Here is an 11,781-nt window from a genome sequence, read left to right as displayed (position 1 = left end):
GTATTAGTATTTATTTTCTTGTAAGTTAATGATTATATTCACTATAAGATTCTAATCCAGTAATGAAATCGTCAAAAAGATCAATTGTCTCTGTCGAATATGCTAATTTCTTTCTCATCCATTTCCCTTGGGCAAAACTCTTGGAATCAGCATAATGTTTACTACATCTTTTGTCGATGGCGACTGATACTTAGAGTGCTGGAACTGAAGCGAGGACTGCCGGGGTGGCTTCACCCTGACAGCAGGTGAAACGTCCGCCCACATTTGACGGCTGCGGGTTACCTCTGGGCACTTAAACTGAAGTCTTGACCGTTCCCCGCCCCTTGAACCACCCGGAGCCGGCTCGGTCGATGGGTCTCGCGCGGTTTTAAACAGCGTGGCAAAGGGTGGCCCACCACATTTTGCCGGGCATTATTCGTCCCTGCGGGTGATCCTCCGATGCCGCTGCTTTCTCTTCTGACCCTTCCATCTTTCCTTTCTGTTCCCGCAACATTTTTGTTTCTTTTCTTCTTCCTCCTCTCCTCTTTCCTTTGCTTTTTCCTCCTGGCCGGTCGCATTGTATCCTTTTATGAAGTCGTGCGCCCGCCTCGAACCGGCACAACGCGATCTTCCGACGCGATCTATCGCCGCATCTCGTCCCTTTCTCTTGTGACTCCTCGTGGAATTTCTACCGCCACGCGCGTCCCATATGACGGATTTTTAGTTTCTCCGTGAGAAAATACAGATCGATTTTGAGGAGAATCGTGTTAGAAAAATTGTATAACGTGTATTATTGAAATGTCGAAACCAGTGAAGAAACCGTGAATCGTTACATACTATATTCAGAAAATACTTGAAAAGGCTTTAAAAAAAAAAACATATACAGGAGAAATTCAGAAAACGAATTGTATAATATTCGCCACGTCGTGATGTATTAATTCGCCATTAAATGGCATTCACTGTCCAATTTCCACGATATACGTTCCAATAAAAATCAAGCTATCGCGTTTCTGAATTTTTACGGACACTCAGAATCGCGCGGAATATAAAATACTATGACGCAACGTCATTGGAATATCCTCTCATTAATATGGTGATCGTACAGCATATTCAGTGAAAATTGTCTTTTAAAAAATTCATCCGTTTTCGCTGGCTACTTCTTTAACAGTGGTCCGATCGGGCGATGCGTTAAAAAAACATTTCAGCCCACGTTCGTTGCCGTCTGCGATCGAGATCGAAATAAAACCACGATTCGAAACGATTATGAGCTTTTGCGACCGGGCGGCCGATGGAATCCGAGAAACGAAAATCTAGAAACGGCTCGTATAATGAGATAAACCGGAACGATCCTCGTTTCGGGCCCAGTCCGGTGGGAAACCTATAATTACCGATTACTCCGGACCGGGAGTTCATAATTCCACGGGCCGACGAACGGGCACACCTGTTGGAAACACGTCGTCGCGGTGTCTAGGAATTCCTCGAGTTCCATACGGCGCGGCGTCAGGAATTGGGTACCTGGCCTCTCCCTTTCCGAGAGAGAAAGATCGACAAATTATATTCGACCAGTCACGGCGAAAAATGAATGCAGCAATCGGCTCCACGCGCGTAAATAACCGTAGCTCGCCGCCGGATATCGGAATATCAGCAATTTCCATATGTAATTCAGCGGACTATCGGTTGTGATAGCTGGATATAACGAGGCCGATATATAATTAAAGAAGTAGAATATTTAATAGGAAAAGAAATAGTGAAATGAATTTAGAAATTAAATTCAGTCATGTAATACTTCTATAATAGAAATTAATATTCTTTTACTAATTTTGTTTGGGTAGAGTCACATCGTCCATTGGTTTTCTATCTGGATTATAAATAGATTATTGATCATACCACTTGACACAAATTTTAGTGGATTTAAACCCTATTGTACAACCCCATTTTATAAGAAAGGTTTATTTAACTTAGCAGTGTCCATTACTACTTTTTGTGTAGTAGCCTTTTTTAATAATCGCAAACTATAGAATGAGAGATGTTAATACGTAGGAAGCAGGAGAGCTTAACGTCTGTGGACGACAAGTAAAACGCCTAGATCCGAGATAGGAAAGATAGGAAATAGGTTATAATAGATAGGATAGATAGAGATAGGAAACTCGTCGACTTTATCCCAGACCTTGGCCAGGTAAAATCTCAGGTAGATTTGCAATAAGGGATAAATTGCGCATTTATAATGGGTCGCGACGTTACTTGGCCGTGAAGCGCGCTATAATCCAAGTCGTGACCCGAATTGCAATCCTAAGTCGAATTGCCTAGCGAAATCTGACCATCGATCTCGTTTAGGTACACCGGGAGAAGGAAAGTGGCCTAATTGCTGAGTTTTCGAAGTGTTCATTGGATTTTCATCTAAGGAATTTCTTTCCATCTACAAAAAAACTTTCGAGATTGATGTTATCTTCATTTGTGTATAATTTCAAAAATTAGATCTTCACACAATGCATTTTTTGTAGATTGTTAAACGTTTTCAACCTGAATACGATTTTCATTAAAAACTCGATACAGAGGCCTGGAGAAAATTGTTACTTTCTAGGCGTTGCTATATGGGGAGCCCTCGGATTTGGGAGGGTCGGGAAGAAGACCGCTTTCGCCATTACTCATCGTAGCTTCTGTTTAAAAATACCATGCGCGTGAAATATGGACCGAATTGAAAGTCTTCCGTACCGGAGGACAGAGGGGTTTGTTGTATTTAAAAGAAAAAAAAAGCGGACAGGACGGAAGAGAAAAAGGCGGAGAGTAAGCAACCCTTGGTACGAGTTGCGATCAGGGGCGAGGGGGAGAACGACTCCAGCCTGTGGCCGCGTGACCCCTCGAATATTCGGAGGCAATTAATCATACGATAGCTGGGAGTAACACGCGTGAGAAATACGAGACAGGGACGTCGCTTCTTGTATCTAGTTCATCAGCTGCGAGTCACGCTCGTCGAGAAGTCGATGTGCAGGTCGACAACGGTAGTTCAGTTTAGTGTCGACTTGTAAAACCCATCGGGAATTGCTTATATTAAAGTAAAATTAGTCGTACTGTTGATCATAAGACTCAAATTGAATTCTAAATAGGACTCGATCTATTGAATTGCATTATAATTGCGTGAGGAGAAACGTGGAGCGGTACGTATGATCGAGGGGGCAGGATTTCCTCTCAGAATTGATTAGTCTCGCGACCCTTGTTCCATTTTTTTCCCAACCTGGTAATCCGAGCAGCGGGTACCGGAAACGGTACCTTATCTGCGGAAGGCGAAAGAGCAAACAACAGAATCGGCGAACAGCGTGGCGCGCGAGTTTCCCTCTACCGTTCAAACAAACCAGGTTTCTCAGTGCTCCGGTGTCATGAATAATCGGTGGATCCACGGACGTAGCTCCCCTGCACCCTCCTTCTCTCCCTTACGTTTTACTCCTCCTCTCTCAGGGACCGACTTTAATCCCGCATGAATATGTAGAAGTCCCGGACTGAATCCGGTCTCTTTTCTCCTTCTCTGCCTCGCTCGTTTGATTCCTTTGACGCCAATCACCGACCGACACACCTCTATCTTTGATACACAATTTGCATAAATTCGGAGCAGAGTGTTTGAAGTATGCGAGTGGATAGGCATCGATTATGCGAAAATAATGGAGGTTAATAGAGTGGTTTAATTAAAATTCACTCTATCGCGGTAGTTTTCGAGTCATTGCGAGATTCTGAATAAGTCGTGGTTTCGTATTAAAGATAAAGGAGAATTACCTGTTTGTAATTCGACGTTCTTTATGTAGTATTTTAATTATTGTATTATGGTTGCATTAGACAGTAATGTTTTCACAATAGGGATTATTATTTACATTAACAACGTCTATGGAAAATAATATAATAATGTAATATGTTCCCATTTCTTTGTTTTGCTATCCTAACATCGAACCGTACTCTTGCCCACAGCCAAAGAGAGCAAGAGTCCATCCTCGACACCATGGCGAAATTTATGGATGCTGTGGTCCCTTAATAGAGACTTCGGAAGTCGTGGCTGCTAGAGCTTTCGTCGTAATGGAAGGTAAGCAGGCATTATGCACTTAGCAGGTCGGTATACACGGTCCGTAAATACACGAACCGGGCGTTCTCTATAACGCGCGACAGCGTAGCGAAAGAGAAGTTGACGCGAAACGGTTTCGAACGACTTGGCGAGGCGACGACTTCGTGGCGTCGATTCATAAAAGGGGTGACGGTTGTATATCACCTCGAAATAGAGGGAATGGGAAGAAGCGTGGAAGAGAGCGGAGGAAAAGAACGTGCCGTGACTATGTTCGACGAGGAACGGTGGCGCGATTTCTCATGTCTCGGAGCTACAGGTGTACCTGCGGGGACAAGATAATAATTAGTCCCGATGTCGGGACACCGATACTCCTTTCTGCCCACCCTCTCTTCTCTCTTCCGTAGCTTTTTTCACTCCTGCTCGGAGCTCGTTCCTGCTCCGTCCAACGGAAGGGGGATAATAAAGCGGAACAAAACGACGCGACGCGGAGTTCATAAATAATTCGGACCACGCGTTTCGGAGGCAGTCGCGGAGATAGCCTCGGCCCGATAATTGTTTTTATTTCCCGGGGCCGGCTAATTTCACACGGTACCGTTATCGTTTCCATTAGCTGGTTGTTGAGGGCGTTAATAATATGAGTTTATTATAATAATTATTAGTACACTAATTAAGGTTTAAGGCTAACGTTCCAAGGATTGATCTGATTATTCTCTCGCTCGCTATATCTCGCCGTGACTCTTAACTACCACACTCTATCTATCTCTGATTCTTACTGACTGATCTACCTGTGCGTACATTATACCGAATCTTCGCATTCCTAATGCTCACACGCACGCGCAATGATTGTAACACAAGTTTTATTTTTCTTATTTCATTCAAAAGATTCGCAAACATTATATGTATGTGTAAGACTCAAGTAGATGTAAAATTTGTCACGGACGACGAACGGGAAAACAGGCACTTTGGGGAAAGTATCAAACTGGCAAAAGGCAATTACCTTTAGGCTAGTGTCGGAGGTTTGGTAAACAAAAAAAGAAGCGAGATACCGATGTTTACGGTCACGTTGACAGAGAGGAGTCTGGGGTTTCTGACATTTAGGATTGCATCTCGTCAGGGTTTATGACTGGTCGAAGGCATTCGGTCGGGATGAGACCATGTCTCCGACTTGGAGGACACGGCTGCACTTTGAGACATTGTGCAACGTGAAAGAGAGCCAAAACGGTGTAGTTCAGTTTTATTGCGTTTACCAGTAGAGCGGCTGCATCGTTTTTATCGGGTCCTGCCTTGTTACAATGTTTGCATACACAATTTGTCACGGCCATTGCAATGTCGTAAATTATCGCAGCTAACAATCTCCTGCTGCTGCGCCAGTACCAAGCGGAAAAACGCAGCACCGTTGGAAAGGGATAAGTTTCCTTTCCTCACTATTGTGGAACGAGTGCTGGGAATTGTGAGTCATTCTGCTTTCTTGTACATCCCTTTGCTCTTTCACTTATTAGAAATCTATCCGCTGTTTATTTCCATATTTCGAGACGTTCGAAGACCCTCTGAACGGTCTGCAATTATATATTTTTGCCTTGTTCTGTTTTTAATTATCTTCAATGAGGAATGCTTCAGATTTACTAGCTTGAAACCTGCTATAATTCATTTACTGTGAAACTTCTCATAAATTTGGAATACGAAAGTAGAGTTGGAATCATGAATTTTGTTACGCACTCACTTTTCACTATGAAAATGTTCGTCGATGCAACGTACCCGCGTTTACGTGGTGTAATTAAAATAAGGGCACGTTTCCACGAAAAATATATCTATCTATGTAAATCCGTGTAAAATTGTAGTCGGCAGCTGAATTCATTAGAATAACCTCGAGCGGTTCAGTCCCGTGTAAAGCCAGGTAAAATAGTGTCCCAGATAGGAAAGACCAGAAAGTTTATCTCGCCCGCACTCCCACGCCTATAAATAATATTCTGTTGCAAAGTGTAGATGCGTTGTTGAAATAAATTTCCGAGAATATTTGCCATTTACTGTTTAAAACGTTGTACAACGTTTTCGAGATTATCGATCGTTCGCGCATGTTTTACTCGAAATTATACTCCTTTGAGAGTTGACGTTCAACGGACGCTTATAATAATTCACAGAGAAATTCGTCCTTCTGGATTAAATGAACATTCGTTGCGAAATACAATTGGAGGAAGAGAAATGTATAAAGCAGGATTTGCAAAAATCGATGGAGTTTAAAACCTCGAAGAGGAAGGGAAGGCGAGATAAGAAGGAGTTTTAGAAAAAGGAGACGTCGTCCGGCGACGCGGTCCCTGCGACAATGGCATCAAAGATTTGAATATCGAGAGGGACCCGAGGGGCCGGGGGGCATCAAGTTTCCAACTATTCGAGGAATATGTAAATGCCTTTTTTCTTTATCTAGACATCGTTCGCGATCGGACGGACGCGATGGGTTAAGCCGTCCGTCGCTACGTCCTACGCATCGCGCGTTTATCCTGTTCCCGAAGAAAAATGAACGACTAAAAAAACGGCGGCATGAAAAAACGATGTCGCGACGCGACGGTGCAGCGGGGTTACCGGGTATCATCCACCCTCGGCTTTTTCTCCCATTCCATATCGAGAGCCGTCCCGTCCACACAAATGATCCGAGCGAACTCGAGAAACTCCCCGAAGCGGCGCGCCGGGACGAATCGGGGAGAAATCGGGAAGATAAAGGCCGGAGAAAGCCGCGAGGACGAAGAAGAAAAAAGGAGATCTAGATGGAAAGGAAATCTAGGGGCAGAGGAACCTGGTGGATAGCCGTATGGGCACGCGGAACCATGGAACGCCATGGGATCGCACGCATGCGTCTCGTTCAACCCAGCGGGTGGTGGTGTGTGTTCCTTTTTTTCTCGTTCTTTCCCTCCTTTCACTCCTTTCCCGCTCTCAGCCTCCTTACGGGCTCGAAACATCGTCTCTCTCTCTCTACCCCTTTCTCTTCTCTCTTCGGCCTACTGCTCTCGCCAGGTTCTTCGCTGCCAGTCAGAGAACTCCTCGTTTTGCCTCGCGGGTCCTTCTCCTCGGTTCCTTCGCCGCGCGCTCACGGTTCCTTCTCGTTTCGTCTCGTTTCGCCGTTGGATTTCGTTGGCCTCCCCTTTAAATAATTGTCCGCCACAGGGAGACGAGACGCGGGACCATCCCACACCGGAGGGATCGAGAGATACATCCGAAGATTCCTACGATGAATCCCTATTCCACGAATATCTGGATCGGTATTTGATCCTATATGAGCCATTGAGCCACTCAAAGTGTCATGGAACGTGAATATGCTTACGATATACTAAGAATTAGAGCTATAGAAAGAATCTCACACGTTCTGTGTTTAGCCTTGAACTTGAGAGATCAAGCGACACGCTTGAGATCAAAGGGACTATCGATGTGCATCATTTAAGAAACTGAGATCGAGTCGAATGCAACACCTCCGTTACGGATTTCCAAAAATATTTGACCGTCGCCGGGGAGGAGGATCAAAGATCGGCGAGGCGTATTCTTCGCCGGTGAAGACGAATCGGGAACGAACCGATCGGGACGCGGAGAACGTTGGAAGAATGGTGACCCGAAAGTTTTGGATACGACGCCTGACAAAGCCGAAAGAACCGAGCGCGCGATTCAGTGGAATCGGTGGAGATGAGGACAAACATAATTCAGAATTATCCCGCGAGGCGGTCCCGTCTCACACATATCATCTCCGAAAAAGGGGTTTTGTCGGGATCGCGGCTCGGCGCAAGGGTGGAGGAGCTTCGAGAGCGATACCTCTAGCTTTTATTTAAATATATATACAGACACGATCGTGCGTAATCTCGTGATTGTCGAGCGTGCGCGAGCATGATCTGTACGAAACTCGGTAGGAAACCTTGTCCGACACTCGTTCCTCCAGTCAGGATCATGATTCCGCTACGCGAGGTTAGAGCGTATAATTTATGATAAAACAACGTGGTAATGTCAACCGACGGGATCGCAAAAAGATGCGAGAACGTACGTTACTCGGAGGTATTCGATTTCATGAGATAAGTACTCTCGTTGGTTAACGTTAATCACGTTGTCGCTGTTTAGCGTGAAACGCGTATGCCGGCTCGAATGATTAAGCACGCGATTCGATCGATTCCGCTGGCTGAAATTAATTAAAGCGAGCGCCAAGTTTCGGCTTGCGCGGAATGTGTCGCAGAGGCCAGATCGAGATTCAGATAGCACGCATCACGCGTACAATGCGACCTCCGACTTATCATTGCACGCGATTCCTTCAAGTACAGCGGCATGTAAAAGTGAGTCATACACCTGACGAAGAGAAGTTCATGGGTCTACTATTTATACTGCATCTCTTCGAAGCTAGGAAGTTGTTCATTCTTATACAGGCATGTGTCTTGTTCAATCGTGAAGAGGAAAATGATAAACTTTTATATTATTCGAATATAGTTAGGCAAACTTCGCAAATTGGATTTCACTGTTTTCTGCCTCTTTTATCCAATATAAGTACCGTATATATTAGATTTCACAAACGTTTCTTGCAATTCCAAATACAAATGCGTATATTCATATTTGACTCTATACAATCGACGTCGATCGATGGAGTGACGCGTCTTAAAATCCGAGCAGGTGTCGCCCGCACCTGTCACCCAGCGCTCGGTTCCCCGGTGTTTCCTCGCGACGACATCCACTTTGACCTTTTCGCCCATTTTTTTTTCACCTCGACGCCAGCTGACCTTCGCTGACTTGCGATCAGATATACCACCGAGGAGTAACATGGTACCGGACGTGCTAGTCAGATAAAAGGATCGGTGCACTCGTCTCCGAAGGGTACAGTCTATCGTTTATACATATGACTCTGTTTTTTAATTAACGAGAATGATAACGCGTGAAACATTCGTTACCCGAGACATGTTAACCTCGTTCGCGTTCCACGGTTGTTAATAGGCTTATTTAGACGACGAGTAAAAATGTTAGCTTTAGGAGAGAGAAAGATATTTAATGAAATCATTTATTCATTTTACTAGAGTGGAATTTGTGTGAATATCTGTTCTCATTTTGGATGCAACTATCATCTAATCCGAACTTTTGAGGAAGAGATATTTTTTCAACGAACTGCACATGCATGTAGTTAAAACGGTTGGTTTTTACAAATGACACACTCGTCGCAATGTACACCATCTGCAACCGAGGCGTAGGCGGTCGCGCCTGTGTTTGCATTCGACAGACGTGTCGACGTGGCGCACCCCCTGCACCACGCGTCTATTTTCATTGCTTCTTAATTGTGTTTTCTCAGTTGTGGAATAACATTTTCAGTCTGACCCGGTCCGACGATACACTCTTACGCCAAGTCGCTTTATCGGTTGGTCGCAGGTTTAATGTCGCGAAAAACAGAGTCGCGACGTTAAATATTGTCCCCGACGCGTCTCGAGTCACGTGGATTATCGATATCGGTGCAATGAACAGAAGTTGAGATCTTTTTACTCTCGGCTCTTCTCATATTTCATTTTTCAATATTATCTTCGTCGAAATTGACAGTGACATATCAGGAGACATTAGACAGTGTCCTGTGGTTAATTGAATAAAATTTCGTAGCTACTTTTCTACTCCGTGAGAGATCTAGAATCTTAACAGGAGATAAAGCCGCAGTAAAAGTTACAGATGGAACAAACAAGCGTTTGAAAGGGCTGGCTATCTGGCAGGGCAGCTGAAGGTGTATCTGAAAAGATACTATCCAGGATGTAAACGTTGATTCAGGGCTCGAACTCCGGTGCCTCGTTCAACGACGCCGGCTTAAGCGGTGCGCGCGAGTTTAAATACGGCAGCAGAGTTCGCGACAGCTTTACCGCTCGCTGTAAAACAAATCCTAATCTCTTGACGTTGCTACCGTGCCACTATCTCGGCACCGCTTGTTTGCGCTCGGAGTCGTACACGCTCGGGCAGGGCAGGCGACGCCGCGCATAGGTACGCGCGTCAACTCACGGCGTTCTCGAGTTCACTTTTGATAAAACGCGATCCGCGCCTGCCGTTACCGGTTACAGTGCGATGTTTAATCTCCGCGACGCGATGTGGGAGCGAGATGGGCGGGCTGACGACCAAAGGAATTGGGAAAGGCTGGCAAACAGTCTGAAAGCAGGTATCAAGTGGGCGAACACTTTAGGGAACCTATCTCCCGTACACATGCACGGAATTCCTCGTTTCTTACTTCCTCCTCGACGTTTTAATACTTTTGGTATCGATCATTATTTCACTAGTGTGATAAATCTATGAAAAGTTAGAATCTTTTGAAAATGCGTTAAAAAAGCGCAGGAAGCTCGATTAGTAATATCAACTGAATTCGTGCTGACAAATATAAGCAGGTCTTGCAGTAGGAAACTGGGAGGAGTCGCCCTCCTCTTTGAAATCCTTCCAACATTACACCGGCTACTAAGATGTAGATGAGGGAACCCGGTTGTGGCGCGAATCGGACGAGGAAAAAAAAGGGTTGGTCGTTTCGTGTAAATATCGACGAGGGACGTGAAAGGGAGAATTAAACCGAGCGGGAATTACCGTCCGATTCCTGCGGACGTTTCTGAAGGAGAATAATTTCGTAAATCAGCCGAAATCGAGCGGGGAATCGAGACACGGTGGGTTTATGGTCGGTCGTGAAATTAGGAGGGCATAACGTTATCGCAATTTTTCATGACGATAACGACCGCGTTCTCGAGTACACAATTAGGAATTATATTCTGTTTACGACTTCGGCTCGTCTTGTTCCCCGTGCTCGTACCGCTCTTTCGTTGCATTTAAATCGTTCCGAGGATCTTCGTGGATTGTTACAAGAGTATAATATGCTAATCGATACATTATATACTTTTCAGTTGCTCTTTTTCAAAGTTACTCTCTCATATTTGTACGATGTAGATACACATATGAGGAACATAAGATAAATACTGATGGAAAAACTTATTGAAAACGCATTACATTATAATATTAAAAGTTTAAGATTTTATACACGTTACAAAGCTAAAACGAAAAAGAAATAATTAATTGATGATTTCTCATTATAATTGCAATTAAAGAAGCGGTATTCTTCCTCGAGAAATTACAGAATTAATCGAGTACGTAAAGCAAATTATATTCACATTTCCACGAGATCTCATTAATTTGACGAGGCAGTTCCGTCGAAGGAAGTGCTGGACCCTCTTTAGGATAATGCTTCAACCCGTTAGCATGGAATAAAATCAGGAAGCGGGATAGGATCTTGTCCTCTCCTGAATGGAGAGGATCACCAGACGATCCGTGTACTTGGCGTCATGGCTTACACTCGTCGACTGGCCCGTTAAGTGATTCGGCTAATTGCGTCGTCCCGGTGCGTCCGGACCCTCGCCCTTAATCACCCTAATCGTCGTCGGCTAATTATTCGCGGCGCGATTAAAGAGACTATCGCGCCCTTATACTCTTGATCCATTTCTGCGGTTTACCGGTCAGTTTTAAAAATTGAAGGCTTAAACAGATATCTTCATTTCTCTATCGATTCCTCTATCGATCCCTCTTTCTTATCTTTTAATCGTATATAACATGTTCAAGCGCATGGAAAAACATAATGAATGTTCCCTGCATCTTAAGGATGTATTGGCTATACAGTCAATCCCAAAAGTTTATGTACCTTAGAAAAACGCATTTCCTATCATTAAAAATAGTGCATTTATCTTCTAATTTCGATATTTAATGAGTTACATATGATTATTTGGCATTTTATTGATGTTGACAAA

The 11,781-nt window shown here is 44.3% G+C and overlaps 1 protein-coding gene across 2 annotated transcripts in view; it reads left to right on the top strand.

The window, feature by feature from the left end:
• hth (Meis homeobox homothorax) overlaps positions 1-11,781 on the top strand; it is a 427,894-nt gene that overhangs the window by 8,600 nt on the left and 407,513 nt on the right. For both annotated transcript variants that reach the window (XM_026813411.1, XM_026813410.1), the window contains one exon: positions 3,934-4,045. The gene's annotated coding sequence lies outside the window, so the exon portion shown is untranslated. The remainder of the gene's footprint in view (positions 1-3,933; positions 4,046-11,781) is intronic.

The sequence above is a fragment of the Ceratina calcarata genome, unplaced genomic scaffold (assembly GCF_001652005.2).
Source record: "Ceratina calcarata isolate Rehan_Ccalc_2016 unplaced genomic scaffold, ASM165200v1 scaffold329.2, whole genome shotgun sequence".
Lineage (NCBI taxonomy): Eukaryota > Metazoa > Arthropoda > Insecta > Hymenoptera > Apidae > Ceratina > Ceratina calcarata.
This window is presented reverse-complemented; position numbering and strand designations above follow the sequence as displayed.